This window comes from Varroa jacobsoni, unplaced genomic scaffold, assembly GCF_002532875.2.
Source record: "Varroa jacobsoni isolate VJ856 unplaced genomic scaffold, vjacob_1.0 scaffold_1200, whole genome shotgun sequence".
NCBI classification, from domain to species: domain Eukaryota; kingdom Metazoa; phylum Arthropoda; class Arachnida; order Mesostigmata; family Varroidae; genus Varroa; species Varroa jacobsoni.
In genome coordinates, this window is record NW_019214102.1 from 78,114 (window position 1) to 99,478 (window position 21,365).

A 21,365-nucleotide genomic window follows, 5' to 3' on the forward strand; every position below is an offset into this window, starting at 1 on the left:
GCAACAAAAAATCAAAATCAGTGGTCATAACGTATTCGGAGGCTGCGCATACCTAGGCAAGTACGCGGGTGACACTACGCACAGTAAAAGGTCCGAACACACCAAAAACGTTCGGCATCTGTATTATAGACACATTTAATAACAATAATAGTATGAATTACAAATTAAATATCGTTCATACGTAACAGGTAAGACCAATGACGCTGGCAAAAATATCAGAACGAATAAACGATTCCTCGACAGAGGAAAAAGAATAGAAAAAGAAAAGCTTCACAGTCCAGGTAAATACGTTCGATGCCTCATCTGTACGACACACCTCATCCGATTTGAACTTCACCTAATGCATTGATTGTAGCGGGACAATTCAGCATGCACGTGCCCGCCTACAGCTGACGACTCGATCAAATTCCATTTCACCATTGCTATTTAGTGCGTATTTTGCGTAAAAAAAAAGATAGACGAACGATCACGAGGCATGAAATATACATGTCAATTAGAATTTTCCCAGTTTTCTATCAGAGAGACAAAAACGTTTTGAGATGTCTACAGAACCAAGGAATATATACATACCGACAGTGACCGCCGCTGTCATTTTCCGCCAGGCTTATCATCAGCAATCGTTTCGTTACGCCGAACAAAAATAGAGCCAGACTTTCTCTATGGAATAAAGTGCGTAACCGACGATTGCAAGAGCTTTTTTCAGATAATAACAATAACAGCAAAGGTGGCAGTAGTCGTTAGTGAAACAGCAAAAAACAACCGAAATTTTTCCCCTCTTGCATTCCTCTCTCCTTTCCTTCTCATCATTGCCCTGTTCGTTCTGGCCTTTATTGTCTATTCATGCCCATTGGCGCCGGTGATGTTTACATAGGCGTCGCCACAGAACCCAACCTAACCAGCGGCTCACCGTCACACGGGCGAAAATGCCTCTACAACCACCGCTTGCGCTCTTCCTCTGTTTCTGTTTGGATCGAATAAACGAGAAGATAAAAAGCTTTGAAAGCTTTCGTTGTCGTTGCTTGCCTTGCCGGTTGGGTTTCTGTTGGATTGCCCACCTATGACGACTGTCAGTTCATGGCCATGTACACATGCATCAACTCGATAGCTGGGTATAGAATGTGTGTGCATATATGTAGGCAGCCCTCGAAAGTAGCAGATCGCGCAGGGACTGGGGAACAGAGAGAAGAGCTGGCGAGTGCGGACGGATCGCAGACGAACGTCGAGCCCGTAACGAAAGTCGTACACGAAGTAATGGCGTAAGGACGCACCGGAGATGCGCCTGAGCTAAGCCTACTGGCTGCCTCTGCAATGCTAGAAGTTGTGTGTGTTTGGCCGATTCTGTTTAGGTCTGCGGATGTATGTAACTGTCCATTGTTTCTTTCTATAGAATGCATTTTCTTCGGGTCGTGGGGAAAAGATTTGCCGCCAGACGACGTGCATGGAATGTCTTATCGCATCGTGTTGCTGACGTTTTTTGCCTGATAGAAACTTGTCGCATGGAATAGCTAAGACCAAAGCTCGTAGAACTCGATGACTCTTTTGTCGTCGTTTTCTAATATCTACATAGGTGTATAATAAACAGGTTTTCGGTAGAAACAACTGTAGTAGGACTAAGATGTAGGATAGTGAGGATTATGATATCTTTTAAATGTAATAGTCATAGGAATAGATAAATTTGCTTTGGATCTAGTATATTTTATTCATATTGTGGTAGCGTTTATTTGATTCGCGCGGTGAATGAAAACAGATTAAAAACTATCTATGATAAATTATATTGTCGACTGATCATAGGTACCCTTGTTTGTTAGTTATATATAACTTCCGAATTTTTCCGACAGTAATATTTAAAGCATCTTAATAAAATCCAACTGAAACCAATGCTTTCCAGGCTGGGGGGCGCTACGTTGTGCAGGTAGAAGACAATAGCGAAGCCTTGCTCCACTGTGTCGTTCAGTCATCAAAAATAATAAAAACTAATAAATTTTTTCACTCGATCTGTGTAGCGTTTTACACTGTATACTGTTGTTATTATTATTATCATCATAAAGCTAAGTAAGATTTTGTTTGTACCTTTGCTAGTATTTCATCAGTGGCACAAAGCATGCTGCGTGCGGCTTACTGTGCAGAAGATGAGAGCCTATATATAACGCTGTAAATCTGCGCAGTGATTGCTTAGCATGATACGGATAGTTGTAATACATTTCCAATATATAAGACCACAATAAGAGATTTCCAATATAGTGTAGTATGCGTCCGATACGTCTTCGACTAGAGGAGATAGAATCTAATTGATATAACCAAATATGAAGCCGTGGTTACGTCATGAAGAAGCTTGCGCGTGCTAGTCGCACCTCATGACCACTTCACGCTCGCACTAGCAGCGACGTGCCAAGAGACCGTGCTGACGATCTCAGACATGGACAGCATTGCTATAACATTACGACTGACTAAAATTATCATGAACACTTATCGAGAGATTTCAACAAGTGACGACAGCCTCCTATCACTCTGTTATGACGGCCTCGTTAAGTTGTGCAAGTTATATGAGTATCTAATAACCGGGATCGAGTCCGCACGTAGGACGCACACAGTAATCACTGCAACATGGAAAATAATGCCAGCCGAACATCTCTGCAATGGCTCGCCACAACCGACAAACAATCAAGCATTGACGAATTCGTTTTTTACGATTGTATCACTGGCGGATGATAAACAGAGCTGCCATCACCTATTTATCTCCTGTCTACTTTCAAGAATAAGCTCGTTTTTTCCACCGGCTATAGACATATTCCTAGCTGTAATTGTCACCCTATCTTTCTGCGTCTGTTAACCGATTGGCGTCCTATAGTTTCTAAATAACATAAGCTACACCAAAGCAAAGTGGAGTGCCATGTCACATGCTTTTTTTACATGGGTAATATTAGGAAATCCTGTTCACCTATTCTAAACTCGATGCAATCCGGCCATCTATATGCGTACAGTTACATGACACCAAATTCATTTCAAAGCTAGTTAACCTTGATCCAGACATTTGCCCTATCTGCAATCTTCATAAAACCCAATCTATTTAAGCCATAGCCCTCTTAAGGGCTAAGCAAAAAAAATGATGTTGTGCGAATTTTCTTTTCATCAATTACGATATCATTTTGTCGCTGAGAACGGGCGGATGCCGCCCCCAATACCAACAATGGACATTAGCGCAGAGAACGAACTCCATCATCACCGTAGGCGCTTATGCTGATCCTCAACGTTGTCGTCATCTAAAGTTGACAATGGTACTGCTAAGAAAGATCACGAGGACATCAACAAGTGCCAGAACGGCAATGCTAACGAAGATATTTAGATTCTCCAAAGTCAAAAAGGAAAACACTCGCCGACCTTCGCACTTACCCTTGCGGCCTATCTATCCTACATGCCCCACCGTTACATCAGTTAAATTTCGTAGTGGCAGTGACTGTTCGTCTTCGACTCGCAGTTTTTCGTCTCTGTTCGTAATGTAAGACTGTCGACATTTTCCCGTCCCGCTAGATTCTCCCGTTTCGGTCGGTTAAAGGTAATTTTTGTTTTTGTCCGCTGGATCCTCAAGCAAAGGCCACGCGTTAGGCTGGGAAGATCCAGAAAAACGAAGATAGAGGGACTTCGAAAAAGGAGCAGAGCAGGACACAGTGGTGCTACCTCTGCCTATGTGTATGGCAGTCAGCTGTCACCGTAATGCTATATAAGGATTAGTGCTTAAGTTGACTTGCTCCGAAACCCAACTCGGCCTTTGCCCTCATCTGAGTCAGTCGATGGATGGCAGTGCTTAGAGAGCTGATTCATAATCGGTGGATTGTCACCGAGTTGTTTTCATACATATTATTATTGAACAATCGAAACAGTACAAGGAAGAAAACAAGGGATTTGAAAATACACCGTCGACTTCATTCCTCTTATCGGTAACAACAATACAATACTACATCAACGCGACCATACACACATATGCAGCATGTCATCACGGATACACAATGCACGCTGCTTCTCTCTAGGATGCTCTGTGAACCCAAATTACCTCGTCGATTTGGTAATTTCGTCGATTTCTTGTACGCTACAAAACTAGACGACGCGAACTATCGAAGGGTAACTGCTCACGCTGCAAGTTGCAATAGGGCAATGGTCACATTATTTCCCCTTTGGTCCTTTGTAGTTTGTTTGTAGCAGACCTTTGGACATCTATGTATTGATTCATTTTGCTCTCGTAGACCAATGACTTAGAGTGTACTCTTCCTAATTTCGGTTGCTGCCATTGTGTTTTCCGAAAAAGCGATTCGCCTAATCCGTCTCATTGAATTGCGGCACGCTCAAACTTCGGACGGTTAACTTGAACTTTAGCCATACTTATGCTAAATTAAGTGCTGCTGTACACAAGTGCCAGATTCTTACGGTAGTATTCTGTTCTTTGTTTGCAAGCAGCCGGGTTCCAAATCTGTATTTCTGTTCAGATTTGGATCCCGGCTGCCTCCAAACGCAACCTCTGCGCGACGTAGAATCCGAGCTGTCGAAACAAATGAAACTTGAAGTTCAAAAGAACGTACGATCGTTCCGAGGCTCGACGATGCCTTGGGATAAAGGCGCCGATAAGTTATTGAGTTGACGCAGTACCATCGACGGCGCCAGTGGTACCGTGCCGAATGATCCAAATGTAAAGGTACTGCGAAACAGCTGTGCAGTGGCGGTGATAGAGGTGAGCAAGCTAGCGAAATGGCAGAGGCTTCCGGGGGCCGATGCCTTAGAGTTTTTCGTGGCGATTCCTGATGATCGCCTTGTTTCGGTCTTGATCTTTCGCCTTCTTCTCTCCTTTCGTCTCACGTCTCTACTTCAAACGTATCGCGCAGTCTGCCATTCTGTGCTGTTTATACCGCTGTTTCAGACTTCCATGGCTTCGTTCGATCATACTATACGATCAAACTATTGATCTTGGGCGGAGTGAGAATTTATAAGGACGAACATTAGCTTAGCCTAAGTCTGCGATTGAGAATCAGCTGAAGTAGTTACTTGTCCAAGCTATGAGAAGCGGCGTTACACGATCGGCGGACGTTGCGACTCCATGTTGTCTGATTCAGGCGATATAAACAACAGTTCAATTCGGTTGTCTTCAGCAAAAACAAAAAAGTTGTCAATAAAATCCTCCTGTAGGGATTAGTCGTATATTTCATATAATACTTGCTCAAAATAGTATAGTACACATCTATACGGCACAGACGTTGCTTTCGGGACTGTTTGCCTTCTTAAAGATGAAAAATATCTAGCTTGTGAACGTGTTGATATCTTTACTTCGATTGAATAAATGAAGATTGACGGAAAGTGTTAATAATATGTGCTTACTTGTTTTAATTTCTGACAAGAAAGGTGCAGTGTCCTGTTGACAATGGTCACGCTGATACTGGGATGTCGCGTTGGCTATGTATTTGAAAACCGGCAAGTTCATTACAATATATAAATACCTAATAATAATAATAGTAGATGAAAGCTACAACAGAAGTTGTGCTTTTTTGTCGATACCGAAAAGACTGCTCCTCCTTGAGTATTTTCTTTTTTCTGCATTAACAAAGCAATCTCTAGGGTACCAATACGACCGAGCGACGCCCGCCAACATCTTAAGTTGATCTTAATTCAAAATTGTAGTTATTTATGAGTTTCGTCCGTTGATAAAAAGCGACGTCTACTAGGGACGCCTCTAGGCGTAGTTGCGCTAGCAGACGTGGTAAAGGTTGGTGTTGAACCAGCTACACGATCCAGCAGAAATATAACCGGCTACAAGAATCTTTCAACAACATTCAAGAGTCAAACAAGGTCGGAACTGTTCTGAGGCAGTCATATCACTGTTGTGTGGAAGACCCGCCAATTTTATTAGAATTCCGGTAGCCTAAAGGGATACCTTTATAGGAACCGTGATGTTATGCCACTGTTCATAATGCACGCGAAGTCTTCCGTACCGGATACGCGTCTTATGATAAATAAATAAATAATCCGATTATTTATTTATTATTATATCACGGCAATATTACGTTGATCTGTATAGTGTTCGTTAAGTGGAGCCGAAGTAACGCATAAAGAGCAACAGTACTCAATTCGGTAATTAACGACCAGCTGAGAACCTCGTGGCCACGACAGGCGAATCCACGATGACTGCAGCTGGTACTTAGGTAGCAGGTTATAGGGCGAGCATTCGAATACAACACAGCCGCATGTGAAATAGATAGCAGGTCAACTAGACAATAAGAGCCCTCGTGGAAGGTTACAGAAGAAGCGTTGAGAAAATTGCTATCTTTCACACTAAATAAAAACGACAGTATTCCGAATAGCCGATGATTCATTCGTTAATGTACACTAGGGGGCTAGATAGACACAACCATGAAGCGGGCACGTTCGAACGATATGAAAAGTTTCTTGCATATGTACAGACACACTTGCAGAGATCCATTGACATTTACTATACAAACGAACAGTTTTTCGAAAGCAACGGGCGGCGGAAAAAGTAGGTCTTGCTTCTGCGGAAAAAACTAGTTAATAGAAACAGATCCAAGTGCAACGTACCCTATGGTCTGTTTTATAATAGATTTGAATACCACCTTCAACATCTCGCAGCGTCTTTTCGTTTTGGACCATACTGAAAAATCAAACGTAAAAAATTTCATAGGGATATTGGTTTTTGACGTCGGCCTTTATCGGCATCGTAGCTACTAGCAGGTGCGCATGCGAGAAAATTTTACATATGTATACACGCATATACGCCAGAGTGATGAAGCCTTCTATGTATGTGCCTCGGCAAAATATTGACTCTTGGTGCACACTGAATCGTATTCTTGCCAGACAACGCGTATTCCGGTAAGTGCTAGTTCAACTGATCGAAACAATAGACAACGTATGTCGACTATACAAGTCGAGTAAAAATCTAACTAACACGCCCCTTGTAATACGAAGCACATATAATTTATTTGTGTGTATGAAATGTGTTTCCCATATTTCATTTTGTGGTCGACATCTGAAATTAGTAACCCGAGGTGAGAGGTGAAGGTTTCCTTTGGAGTAGGTTACCTTTGCATGAGGAAAGGCCTTTTGGAAACACAGCATACTACACCTCGTGCTTTCTAGCTGTTGTTCATTAAATCAGTTCAGAAAGATGCTTTCTAGGGATTTTCGCGCCCGTGGCTTCAAACTGTGTCTTCAAAGTTTCTAGCCAGAGGCTGCTAGAGAGTCGACCATACGTTTTGTTTTCCACCTGCTAGCTTCATCGTGCACCAATTAGCTGCGGTATAGTTAAGGGCATTTGTATGAGATCTTGTATCCATCTATATGGGGACAGGGAGCAACCGGCAGAAGCAACAGAGATTGGACCCGTACCATGCTACCAGGAACTGGATGTATTGAAATACGGAAATGGCTTTCGATGATTATTGACCAAGTCCTAGCCACGGCTCTAAGAGTTAATCTATAATCAGACTCAATTTAGTAACTGTTTGTATTGCCGATTCGGTGCCGTGCTATTATCTCTTAAGCTTCCTATTCTAGGACATTTGCTGCGATGTACATCGTGATTCATGAAGAAGAAGATATTTTTTGGCAGAAATAAATTTCGCGTGAGAACAGCATTTCAGGGCTGACCCGATATGTTCATCATTCTTACGGATAATAGACACAAAGGGCGAGGATTCAAAGAGATTTAGGCTGATTTGGCTTGGATAGATGGCGATCATGATCAAGCTGTTTAGTTCTTTACCCTCTTAGAAAAGTTCGCCCTGTTTGGGCAAGCAATATTCGCCCACACCAAATTAGTGCAAGAACACAAAGTTTTTGCTACTTGAAAGATTAACAGAATCATCCAGCAACTAAAAATTACTACTTCGATCGGACTATTATAATTATGCAAATCTCATATACACCACAAACGTCCGCTCGCAAATATTTACGCGCAACGCAACCCTTGCGCCTCCTGTCTTGTCTTGGCTTAGATGTGTTTTTTTTTTCTGTTTTTAGCTAGGCGGTTGATAGACGTATTTAGATTGTGCCTGTCCTTTGAACAACAAAAAGGAATTAAGCTATGATGTAGAATACCTTATCTCTTATACTGGCGCTCATGCCAATGTGCTTTGCAACCGGAACGTACTCACGTGTTTCCTCGGCAGAGATGGCCGTATCCCACTATTGAAAGCGCAGTTCAATCTATTCTATTTATCAATCTTATCATGTCTGTGAAGATTGTAGTAAACAGAATAACAGCAGAGGGCGAGCGTTTGTCTGGCAGATCTGATGGTTAACTGGAGGGAACCCTTTGTAAAGGATTTAGAAGGTTCGAACAGCTGAGTGCATTTCTTTTCCAGGTATATAACACAATACTATAGCCTTAGCAAGCTAATCAATTGCACCTAGAAACTCAGAAACAGATAGAGACATATGAATGAGGCGGCCTCGAAATTTCACATATAGCCGATCAACATGGAGCCGAAAGCATATTATTATGGTAATTACTCAATAGGCAGATGGTTTTTACCTTATATATGAGCATTTACGTTTTCATAGGTATATTGATCCGTTTCAAAAGACGCAAGCAAGTCGAAGCAAACATTCACATCGCGACTTCCGCGAGGTCACAGAGAGGTGAGTTTCCATCTATTTCGAAACAGGGGGATGCCGATACTTATTTGTTTTCAGCTCTATGCAGTACGTTCTTCAGTGGATGAAATTTCTCTAATTTTAAATTTCCACACGGAGCACACGTTATCTTGTTATGTGAGAGGCTATAATAGGAATAAGCTTCCTAATTTTGCCAACAAACAAACATCTCACACTGACCAACTTGATTAATGCGACGTGGGCGGCACATTTCCAAGTCCACTAAGTTCATTAAGGTTCATTAAGGTCTCCGGGCAAAGCACAAGCTGTTCGGGAAGCTCGTAACGCGTCCCTATCTAGAAATGGCTGTTCGATGGCCTGTGAAGGACACATTATTAAAACTGTTCCCTGTAGCCTCTTCCATATAATTAAAATAAATTTCAAAAAGTTGTTCTAATCAGGTCCAAAAGCACTTACGTACGTTGCTGTTTTAGTGGCGCTTACCGTTGAGCATAACCGCTATTTGCTTAAATAAGTTGCGTCTCTATGCGCATCTTGATAACCAGGCAGTTTACTAGTTGATAACACGTCATAGATTAGTGGACGAAACGACGTTATCTTACGATCGTTCGGACCTCTATCCATTTTGGTAATGTACCGTTTACGTTAAGCGTGGTGACGAGTTGTCTGTCCACGATCTACTTGTATAGATACTTAGAGCATAGTACTGTCGCGTTGTTACGATGAACTTTCCTTTAGGATCTTCAGCTCATCCATACGCTTTATCCGGCATAAAGCGTTGTTGTGGGCGAAGTTAAAAATTTTCACGTGATATTACTTTATGTACGCGTTGCGTTTCAGACTGACGCCTAGAAAGATAACGGGAATAAAGTTATTCCAAGGGCCTATTTCGATGTCAATCAGCATGGGTTTATCAGCTGCTGGGATCAATGATAGGTCTAGTCAGAGTTAATTAAAGAGCAACTTGTGGATCACTTTTTTACATCGATCTTACACAAGCATCAACTTCTAAAGCGTTGAAATGCTTAGTTCTATTATTCGAGTCTGTTCAAAAAACTCTTCAGGCCTTCCGATGGAAAGAGAGGCTTAATTATTTAAATACCATGTTAGAGTTTTGACGAAGTATAAACATAGCTTTGCTTTAACATTTTCTTATTTAAACAGAAATAAATGTGCCTATTTATAATTTCGAACACACGACAACTTTGATTGTTAGTATATTTCCAGCTCATAAATGTGTTTTTGTGATCTTTTAAGAGTTTGTGTAGCGTGTGTGCTCCCATAAAGTGGCCGACAGGCCAATAAAACTCAGTGAATTTAAGGTCTAAAAGGAATGACACATTTCGTTAGTTCAACAACAAAACTAGAGCTTTTTCATTTGCTCCCCATCTCTTTATGAGAAGTTTTTGTCTTAATATTAATCATAATCTTTAGACCAAATCTCTTTGTGCGCCAGAAGTGGCCTTAGCTAGGACGAAGGAAGGATAAAAACACGCTCAAGACGCCTATAGCAAAAAGTACGGAAAGGCTATCACGCTTGACTGTGATAAGGGGCAAATAGCGTGCCGTTAGTTACAGCAGTCGCACGAGGATTTTCAGTCATCCATACCCTCTCAGTCCGTCGTTTATGGCTCGTTGGGAACTCGTCTCGCGCCGTACTCTCACTTCACATTTTCCACTATGTGTTGGTACGCATTCGCCAAAGAACGTACACGTGCTTCTCGGATATTCTGCTGGCATCTACCTAGGCAGGACAGGCCTGAGCCTCCTTCTCGAGGCCGGTGCGCCTCGTTCTTCTTTTTTAACAACGAGTAGAGCATAAAAACCAGTTTATTATATCAGTCGAACGAACCACAGAAACGGCAATCCTAAGACGATGGGATAAAGTACAAGGCTTGCCGGATTTAGCCTACTTACCAGTGATCTTCAGAGAGCATAATATGATACGACACTCGACGTCACTGAAGAAAGGTGATCGAAGCGTTAGCTTGGACAAGGGCAAAGAACTTAATGAGTTCACCTGGATAGTAGGAGTGAAATACGGAATGACGATAGAATAAAAGGAAAAATATACTTTCATAGAAAATACATGTTCATCCAAGACATCTTATGTGAAACTGGGCGGTACCTAATGCCGTAGCAAATTGTCATGTTTGTTTGTGGTCTCAACTCATCGGAAGAAGCCGATAATGGCACGAGGCCCTTTCGAACATTAAAATGGCTCATCTTTTGCGAATCGGACCACCACTAAAGGATTCAGTGGCAGCATTTTGTCAAACGAGTCCGTTAAGCAAGAAGGGCTGAAAAGTTCCTGCTTTGACAAGACATTAAACTCTGTAATAACGTGCTGATAAATTACATAAAAAAAAAATAAAAATGAATTTTTATGGCCATTAAAATAATAGTAATATGACAAAATGTACTTTGCTATGCCCGAAATCACCTCCTACTCCAGTCGGTCCTGTAAACACAGAATCACGATCGGTCCGTGTTTGACTAAAACGGGGCACCGTTTTAGCTACCACAGTCGCCAGCCACTTCCCATAATCGTAGTGACATATGGCTACCGTTAATAATATTAATCGCTGTAGATATATCAAGACAAACGTTCTGCCAAACAGAACGCCACCTATATGGTAACAGATGAAACAGTGTCGACTCGACGCCCCATCGCGAGTCTGACTGTTCGCACCAACTACAACACTTTCTATTGGGTATCCAAGCTAGCTTGCAGCTCCACTATGCAACCTACATTGTTCACTATTTGTAGAAGGGACAATTTATGTATACATAAGCTTGCTCCGTACAGGGTGTATAGCTACTGCATTGCGTTCTAACCGTTCACTGCGAATGAGCAGGTCCCAATGTCCTGGAGCCCACCTAGCCCATCACTGGTGGGGACCAAGGGTCCCGCCACGATAAGTGGCTCGTACTGAACAAGACTCCTAAAACGCTATCCTTCCTGCAACTTCCCCCTAGAATGCCATTGGTGTACAGGCCTCCTCTTGGAGCAGCAATACATTCTCGTGTTAATCCTGCGCTACAATCAAGAAGAAACAAGCGCGCTAAGTTTGTTGTCTGTTCCGTCATTGCGTGAATAGCTTCGATTGAGTCGCTGATGGAGCCCATAGCGCTACACGGATTGCTCTGAAGGTTATGGTCGACATTGGCTGATTCGTGCTTAAGCACCTTAGAACACTTGAAAGCTACGCAATGGTGAGGTGTCAATGTCTGCTTCAAGGAACTGTAATAATGAAAATAATCAACTTCGCTTCATTTCACTGCTAGCTGTGGCGCAACCATACTGCCACCTGCTGTCAAAATGATAATCCGTTAGCTTCAAGAAAAAACCGTATACAAAAAAGAACCATCATTCTAAGTTAACTAGTTCGAAAGGCGTTCAAGTTCAGAGTCTACTGGATTCGCTTGTAATATATATACACGGATAATCGGAGCTAATTTTAGCTAACCTGTAGGTTGTCCACCTCAAATAGTTTACTAATTTAGAATCGTGCATTGAGACAAGCTCTGCCTCCACTCACGGCCACTTGACCAGTATTACATGTCTGGTTCATATACTATTGGGGATTGCCACCCCCATAATATCACGACTCGTTAATAAATCCCACTGTACTATCCACTAATGTACACCTAATCGAGCTCACTTAACGATAAGTAGCAATAGGTACAGTTTAACACACATTCCCGTCACTCTTAAATATACCTAATTGCGTTCCGCGCAGTAGCACCGAATATCATCTTCAATCTTGTCGGAGCTAGATCGACCGATTTACTTTACAAACGATACGAATGACAAGCCTACCTGCCTTCCTAGCCTTGTCTTGTGTCGCTTAGACCTAGTTGTTAAAGTGTACAAGGCATTCTATAACTAGGCCTGCTCAACGTACCAAATACGTTTAAACACCCCCACGGGGGTAATGGACCTGGCAGCTGTACAGCGACAGATTTAGGCTGCTAGAGGACAAAAGATAGGGCAATCACTGTTAAGCCAATATCGACATTCTGAAAAGTACTCAGCAAGCCGCTGTTTCTGACTCTGATCCTCGTTGTAATGGAGGTGGGTACATACTATGCAAAGACTAAGTAACAAACGTCAAATTGTCAGGACAATAGAAATTTCGTACGATGCTTAGAGCTTGTCAGCCGTAACTGTTATATTAAGTCAACAATCGTCCGAAGGGTGCCACTCTAGCTAAAGGGAACAATGTTTCATTTCAAATGTTATTTCCTATGTGGCCAAGAACTAACAAAACCATGGTTTTTGTCGCAAATAGTTTTATCCAAAATGGCTTTGCTGTCATAAAGAAACCTGAAAGTGTTGCAGCTACCAAGCAGAGAAGTATGAGCTGTGACATGAAGCAGTAGGAATGTGTTTGCTTGTGAAATTTACAACACGAGATGACAGTCTATGCTCGAAAGCGATTGCTATTACATGAAGACGAACCTACCAACGTATGTATAAAAAAAAACTCCGACCTATACTCCTCTTGTTGTTCTGAACAGCGTTTTTCATTATATAAGGTAACTTCCACCACCTGACGAACTCTGAAAGTTCTAACGTAAAATATTGTGGGCAACATGTCATTAAAAAGAATTCATTGTACGCGGAACTCTGAGTAGAAATAACATAAGTTTAAATTTGTATTTTCAAAGGTAACTCACTGAGTGGGGGAGGGGTCGAGTTTAGAGAATTTATTATAGCATCGTATATAGATTCACATGAATTCAAATAACCTGTGGTAAAATTCTATACTTTTATTCACTCACTTGTGGAGTTTCCTTATCGAAACTCTACTTTTCGAAACTTTACTACAGTTTTCATAAGAGGGCAAATTATTCTTAGGGGAAAGTAAGTTATTGTTTATTCCCTCGCTTTGTTTTCACGGGTTCTGTAATGCTCGTAAGTTAGTTAATCTTCTATTAGTAGATACTCCGTTCGAATACCTTTACATGTTTTTATTACTTACTATTTTTACTGACCTAGATAGCTTTTGTACACTCGATCGTCCCGTCAAAAAAATTTGTCAGTTAGACGATTTACTTACTTATTTCTCCTGAATTTCTATCATAATCTGTCAACTCGTCTATTAAAAAAGCTTGATTGTGGCTCGTCATTTTAGTTAAATAGCATACTGTTTTAATTAAAGGGTAGAATATCTATTCCAACCAAAATTGCAACTTACAATCCTAAGTCGATGTCCTTCAATCAATGTATCTGACATCGTAACTAAGGGCACTGAACACCGGGTATTTCCGATGTCGTCTAGTTTTTCGCGTATATATCGAACATATAATATCCATATGTGCCCCGTTAGCTTTGCTAGAAATACGATCTAGATTTTCCCCATCTAACCACACGTGTCATATAGGCGTTGTCGCAATCGTAAGGCTCTAGAAACGAGAAGAATTATGCTGTATACATCTGATAAAAGTTAGCATATCACTACGCTGACCCGCACATGCCCTCAATAAGAAACCCCCTTCAATGGGTCTGATGCAAAAGCGGCGCTTCATTTTAGTCTCACCCGATCCACACAGCCTCCCGTTATTACACCAGGGATGGTATTTTCCTCGCGAAATTGTGCGTTGGGCACATCATGTACGTTGCAAAAAGGGCGATCTTTGTTCATTCGAATACTCATGACGCACAGACCAACTTCGCTGATTTTGCTTACTACTGGATGTTCCGCTTACTACAGGTTTGGGCAAAACGTTTTTCTCGCAGGAGCGTTTTCTGTTCGCTGCAGGAAAGTTCAACCAAACCTCATTTCTGGAACAGTTTTCACGTTAAACAGAATTAGGTGGAAAAAAGGTCCAAGAAAGGTAAATGCGACTGGCGTCGCAACATCAATTTCAATATCTAAGTCTTACGCAGATTTGCACAGCGCCTTTTGCGGCCACGCCCTCTTGCCGTGACCGGCCAGCGTAACGGGTACCGCTTGAACTACCCTGCACATGGTTCCCGCCAGGGCAAGCCACAGCGAAGAAAGAAGCAACCGGTGTCGGAAACCAATATCAGGGGATGGCCTTCTAGAATGTAATGCTAAAACTGCTGCTTTGCTCCTTCTGTCGAACTGTCTATTCTGAATTGTGTAGCCTTGCTATATAAAGAGCGTCTGCGGCACCGAGCCCCAAGTATGCTAGAACCACATTGGGCCGTCCTATACTTGCAAAAACCCCCAATTCTAACGTTACAAGCCGAACTAATACTGCACTATCTTTGATGTAGTCAAATTTCAAACAGTCGCGTACTTGTGTACCTTGGGCGGCAGTGTAACTTCGACTAGGCGAATGGCGGGTGCGAAAACCCGACTCAGCTCTTACATTGTCTCTACGAATGTTCATATATGACGTACCACAGGTAAGCATGCTACTGTCCAAATACAAATACATACACGCTGACGGAGAAGCCAACCTCACCGCTCTCAGTATCATACATTGACGGTGTCATCCTTTATGTATCACAATAGCTTTTATTATTGATTTTGCCTACCTTCTTTGCGGCAGACTCGAAGCCTTGTATCTTCTGCCCGTCAACAACAGTCGATGCTTCTAGTTTGAAGTAGCAGTTGATTTACGAGTTGTTGTTGGGCGAACGTCGTCAGCTGAATTACGTGGTTGGAATCGATGTCAGGCTTGCTGTAAAAAAGATGACTCGAAACGTGCACTCCTCTCAAAAAGAACAGGAGGACGTGCCTAACAATGCTTCTGCTGCCACTGCGGAGCACAGTGGACCGAAGAAAGCATCAGAAGGCGCTCCCGGGAAACAGGGATCCCTACCGTAGAGGGTCAAGGCGCTGGAGCAATTGGTTTCCAAACAACCGTGAAGATATGGATAGACTGGCTTTTCTGACTGTGCGTCAAAGTGAAGTATGCTGAGAGGCAAGGACCTTTCCAAAGACCACAATTATCATTCTTTATATCTAATACGAAGGGATGGCAGCCTCTGCTGCTATTGTTGTCAAGGAATGTAGAACCGGAATTAATCCCTTTGGGAAAGCTGAGCGTCTATGGGAAAACCTAGTCTTCGCAATGGTCCTACTACATCTCAAACGCAGATCATGTCAGTTCCGCGTTATGTGAGAACTGCTGGGCACCTTCTCATTCTTTAGGTCTTAATGCTGCCCTGTCCTTTCGGGCTTTACCGCCTGACCACGACTTACTTCCAAATGATTCTAATTTTCACGGCTGCGAGCTCCGAGCTGCAAGCAGGCAGACGAAAACGTAAAGCTTCAGGGGCGCCGAGCTCCAGCTATAATGTTACCTAAAGTTTGCGGGTAGCCAAGTCTAACGCTAACGAAAAACGTCGACAGGGCATCGTACACACAGGAATTCTACAGGTTTGCAGTAAGGTTTGGATTGTATACTGTAATTGTAAAAGGCAGAAGGAATTTTATCTGTTGATACTTATCCATTGACTGATAATTCCGATTCTATTAATAGTTAAGTAGAAAATGAGGAAGAACACATAGCTAAAACTAGCTATATTTACTATCTTGTACCTCACTTAACGTGGTTCTGCATAACGTTGTTATCCAGAATTATTTAGAAGGCTATTCCAGCGAAGAGATACATCCCTAATTTCAGTTTTCTCCTCACGGATGAATACGATGCAGCAACGAAAACGACAAATGTTCCTTGCCACTTTACGAGTGACGGTAATAGGGAAAACCTATTATCTTATTATTAGGTGTTTTAGGTCCCTAGGGAAGATTTTGCCAAACCTTCTCCTCGATCCTTGGCACTTCCGCCAGCGTCTCACCGCTGACGACATTCGTAGTGCGCGCGTAGAACATTACATGTGGGCAAGAGCAAAGTTCTTGTATCCCAGCCCAATTTCTTGTCTATTTCACATCTCGCAACAGACACGACCGCCTGGTCCCGTCTTAATACATTTTTTTGACAGGGACCACTTGATCTGTCTCGATTTCATATCGATGAGTTGCATTCGATAGAGGAACTCACGGTGCTGGCTATTTGCAGCACAGAAAGTAACACTAACTCTACATCTACGCTTTGCCTTCGCTGATAGCAGAGAACGTCATCAGACAATGCGGGAAGAGTACCCTGTTTAATTGTTTTGCATATGCGAATTGTTGGCTCGGTTAGTTATTATTAGTTTGGAGTATCATGTTCAGTAGTGTCTCTATGGGGAAATTTGCTTTTTCGCTTGAGTCTATCTACCCACTGCGTTGATGGTGAATACGGTCATCGTTAGCGTCCCAGAGAGGCAACGCTTTTTGATGCCTCTGAGGGCGTCTGATGATCATGAGCTCCGAGCTCCCCCAGCTGAAACGAACAAATTGAAGGGGCTCAGCCAGTTCAAATACGCAGATTAGCCATATCGTATATGTTCACTTTTTTGCGGTGTGTTGGCACGGGAATGTCTTTTTGTACCATTCCATGTCATTAAGGGAACCTATCCGCATATGCTAACCGACGGCTTGATAGTTTAGCTAGAGCTGTATCAGCTATCGTTCGTTCATTCGTCACTCCTGTTCCCTTCCTCACTGTCTTTTTCTGTTATTGCGCCCACCCGTTCCCAGAACTACTAAATGACGACGCCAACAAAACCCCGACTGATTCCCACAAAAAACTCAGTGTTTGCCTTTTGCGTGAGTTCGTTCCGATATGTCTTGGTGGTGGCCATGGAGCTCACTGAAATCGAAATGTTATCGTCAAACTCACTCTAACCGGAAACACAGATATTAGAAGACAACGAGCCCAGTCGTGAAGCTTGTTAGCATGCCGGCCATAACGATACACTAATAATGCATCGTAAAGGAAGGTCGTATGGCATAATGTGGTATGGAGATTAGTTCCAACCAAGGACTGTCTTGCAACCATTATACTTTACGATCATATGTGTCCATATAAAACTCGCTATTCAAAGCACGCCCTTGAAATTGATTTCTATTTGAATTAACTCCAGCGTTACTCGGAAAGCGGTACGCTTTCCTTCTCTAAATCCAGGTCTAATCTACTGCATTTATTAGTAGCAACAACCCTCCCATACCGAGTGAACGGGAGGATGTAGAGTGCGTATGTTTACATGAGAGGCCGGCTTCAGCTACGAAAATGATCAACATTCATGTCGTGGAGGTCTACCAGCACGCGCACGTTAAGCACGACATATACTCTACTTGATGGAAGGCGGAGACGTGTGCTTAGGACCAGAGGTAGGAAGGTAAATGTCTATTTTATGAAAGCACTAACGGCCATCATTATCCCTCAACAGCCAGTACAAGCTGGTTACTAATGAACTTTGTTTGAAGCACTCTTTTGTTGGTCTACAAATCAAAATCACATTTTCTTTAAGTCATACAAATGTGCAGGATAGAACACCATCAAGGTCCAAATCTGAAGTTTGCTGGGTGTTGGCGAATTTGGTGCGCCATTAGGCTTAGCTAATATTTCGGAATTATGACAGCGCCAAGTCAGCCAGGTGTATATATATATAACAGTACAGATAGCTTCTATGCGGAGCTACATCAGCTGCATAATACAGACATATTGTACGCAGCGGACCAATAATTTCGCTCCGCATGCCTTCCTTCCTGCACGGACTCTGATTATTCCATTGTTTCCTTAGCTGTTCTGTGTCCTAAAATGAACATCATCATGAGCATGACCGAACAAGTTGGATTGCGGGCCGGGTCTCTCGGCTTCGCGAAGGTGGCCTGCCTGTTTGCCTACAGCTGCTCCCTGAACTTTTCTGTCGGTGTGACAGGCGCACGTTTTAGCATGACCTCGTTTGCCCTTCCTGCTGAATGCCGGCCCATGACAGAGCTCGTAAGAGCTGACAAACTTTGGGGTTTCCCAAATATTTTTTTCCAATACAATTGCCGTTGGACTACAAATCTAGTTCGGACGTCCAAACGGAAAGAGAAAGAGATAGACAATGAGCCCATTCAATTGGTATTATAACTTTTATGATCCGAGCATCAGGCAGCGCGTTTAGTAAGCATCGGGCATAGGCCGATCAGAAACCAGTAGTATTAAAAAAAATTATATCACACGCACGCTCTCGCCGAAGCGAGTCGGCTGTTGGCGTCTACTCCCCGGCCAATGGCTCGATGCGTTTAACGATCCTAACGTACCTATATGGAGCTTCAAGCTCTTGGAACGTAGCATTCCTAATAGGATTGTCGTTGTTGTTCCCACTGAAAATATGAGCTGGCGGATCTGCAGGCTGTATGGGCCGTCACCGTGCGTCTGAATTTCGATTGACAACTATAGCGCTATACATGAAAAGCATGATGAAGCCGCCTTAACGCATCGCCTTTGGCCTCAATTTAACAGTGGATGGACGCAATTGAAGGAAGAGTGTTTGCGTCGTAGCTTTTAATAATGGCAGTGGTCATTTTGACAGCCACTGGAGTTAACAAGCTACGATAAACACTTCGATACTCAGGGAGAGATCTCAGTTTATCCGAAACAACAACTATAATGACTACGGTTTGTTTTAGCTGGCTGTTACATTGCGCTTCAAAATACTGGCTTATATACGCTTAGTAATCATTTGTACGAAAACAGGCTGTTTTTCTAACGAGAAATTGAATGAAGCAAGTACAGACGAAGGCTGAGGGTCGTCGCCTCGCAACGCAAGGCTAGAGGTACGCACGCACAATACAGACCTTACGTGTGAACTATATAATCACTACGAATGATATAACTAATCAATATATATATATATATATTTAAACTCGTTTCAAAAATCACACGAATACAAGGAACGGGCAGACTGAACGCCATACTCAGAGGACCAGTTGCTCGAAGCAGTTAACTGATGGAAAAGAAAGCTTCATTACTTTTATCGTTTGTGTTCCGAGATACACAGTCCACTATTTTTCTGAGCTAAGTGCAAGCATCGTAGATGGAAAAATTGACACAAACAAGATCAGCAAAACCCAGACGCTCATCACTTATCGCTGCCTGATTCGATCTAGAGTCGATTTTGTCGTGGATGAAGTTTACCGCTCTTCATATGAATGATCTAATCCACACTTTTGCATGAGCGTTTGCGTTGCTTATAGACATATTTCACTTCTTCGATTATCGTTAGCTTATCATTTGGCCGGAAATATCTGCCAATAGCAAACTTCACAAGTAGTTCAATGGGACAAAAATATGTCGGCTTGCGCCATATTGCGCCATCACTATTGTGGCGTAGGCGTCATCCAACAGTCATCATCCTTTCATTCACAAAGTGAAGACAAGCTAATGAGTACGTACATGGCCACACCCACAAACTCGATACGCAAACTCCCGTTGATACGTTTTCATTCGTTCCACAATAGCCTGTATGTTGTACTATACTTCAATACGCTTAGTATGGGGAGGGGCTTTATACGGCGATAATCCGATAGGCAGTTCTGTATAGTAGGAACGGAATCTCTCCTTCTCGTGCCGCGCTTGCATCATGTCGTTATATTATGCTTTCTATTTATTACACCGTGAACAGTTGACAGCTGGGAAGCCCCCATGACCGATCGTTGGCGCTACTGGTAGTGTTGTATCAGTGCAACATAATGCGATACACTGCAGCCAATGTGTTTGCCTGCCCGCAGCAGGGCAAGCGGCACCGGTACTGGGGAGAACATAGGGACACAGGAAGATGGGTTTATTTGTGCAGTTTTGAAGACCCATTGCATGAGATAGCAGCTTCGGTCGGCACACTGTTTGTTGTCACAGGGAAAAAACAGAAAATCTCATAGGTCGGCTAAACGAATAGGAGGAAACCTATCATCAAGCTCTGCTTGTTCAATGCTTATAGGTCAAAGAGAGGTTCGCTTACTGATCTTAAATAACGTCGTTTCGATTCTATAATCTAGGGCGTCTGGCCAGACATTTTACGCGTCAGATTAGCATCTATTTCAGTGCAGATGGGCTATACCAGTGGTAGTGGAAGTTGGTATTAAGGAAAGGGAGTAATTTTTTTTTAGAAGCCAATCAACATTGATTGAAATTCGTTGAGTTCGCGGGTGCATTATTTTTAATAATTCCATTTTTGAAAAAAGCCACTTTGCTTCATACTGGATTATAATTACCGATATGCGGAAACAGTAGCTTTGTGGCTATATCTATTTCGTCGATATGGGAATCTAATGTAGGCCTTAGTTTTTCTGGATATGGGTAGAGGTGGTCGTTTTAGCATCATCATATTCCCGCATTTCAACTCAAGAGAATATATATCAAATTAGCATTGTTTGAACGAAATATAATAGGATTACTCTCCATTGATTTAAACACAAACAACAAATTGTCTAGTCGAGCAAAAAGGTATGCGCTTGTTGTATCTCTAAAGTCTGTGCAGATCGCCATACGTCTTTGTTGATATATCGGACGTTGTAATGACGCATGTATCAGAGTACATATCTCTGAAGTTCCTCAGATAAAAAGCTATGTTTGTTCTCGTGATGCCTGCTATAGAAAACATCTTCCCTAAACTAACCAATGAAATACAATTTTAGAAATCCACCGACTATATCTTACACAAAAAACGTTTCGAATCGATCATCCTAACTCGAGCAAAGAACACAGCTTTGAGAGCGTCAGAATGCTGAGTCCGGTCAGATACCGTATACATCTAGAGACTCAGGCCGATACATCAAGTATCGGTACTTCTTTCCGCTGACAAAGGTTTTACCCAAATAAACAACTTCGGAAAATAAAGGCGTAAACAGCAATTATCTAATAATGACACATGTCTCTTCTAGCAGCAAAGAAAACAC

General features: G+C 42.4%; 1 protein-coding gene across 2 annotated transcripts in view; it reads right to left on the reverse strand.

Annotated features, from left to right (window-relative positions):
* Window positions 1–21,365, reverse strand: part of p130CAS (Serine_rich_CAS and FAT-like_CAS_C domain-containing protein p130CAS) — a 108,748-nt gene that overhangs the window by 77,869 nt on the left and 9,514 nt on the right. The gene's annotated exons all lie outside the window — the stretch shown is intronic.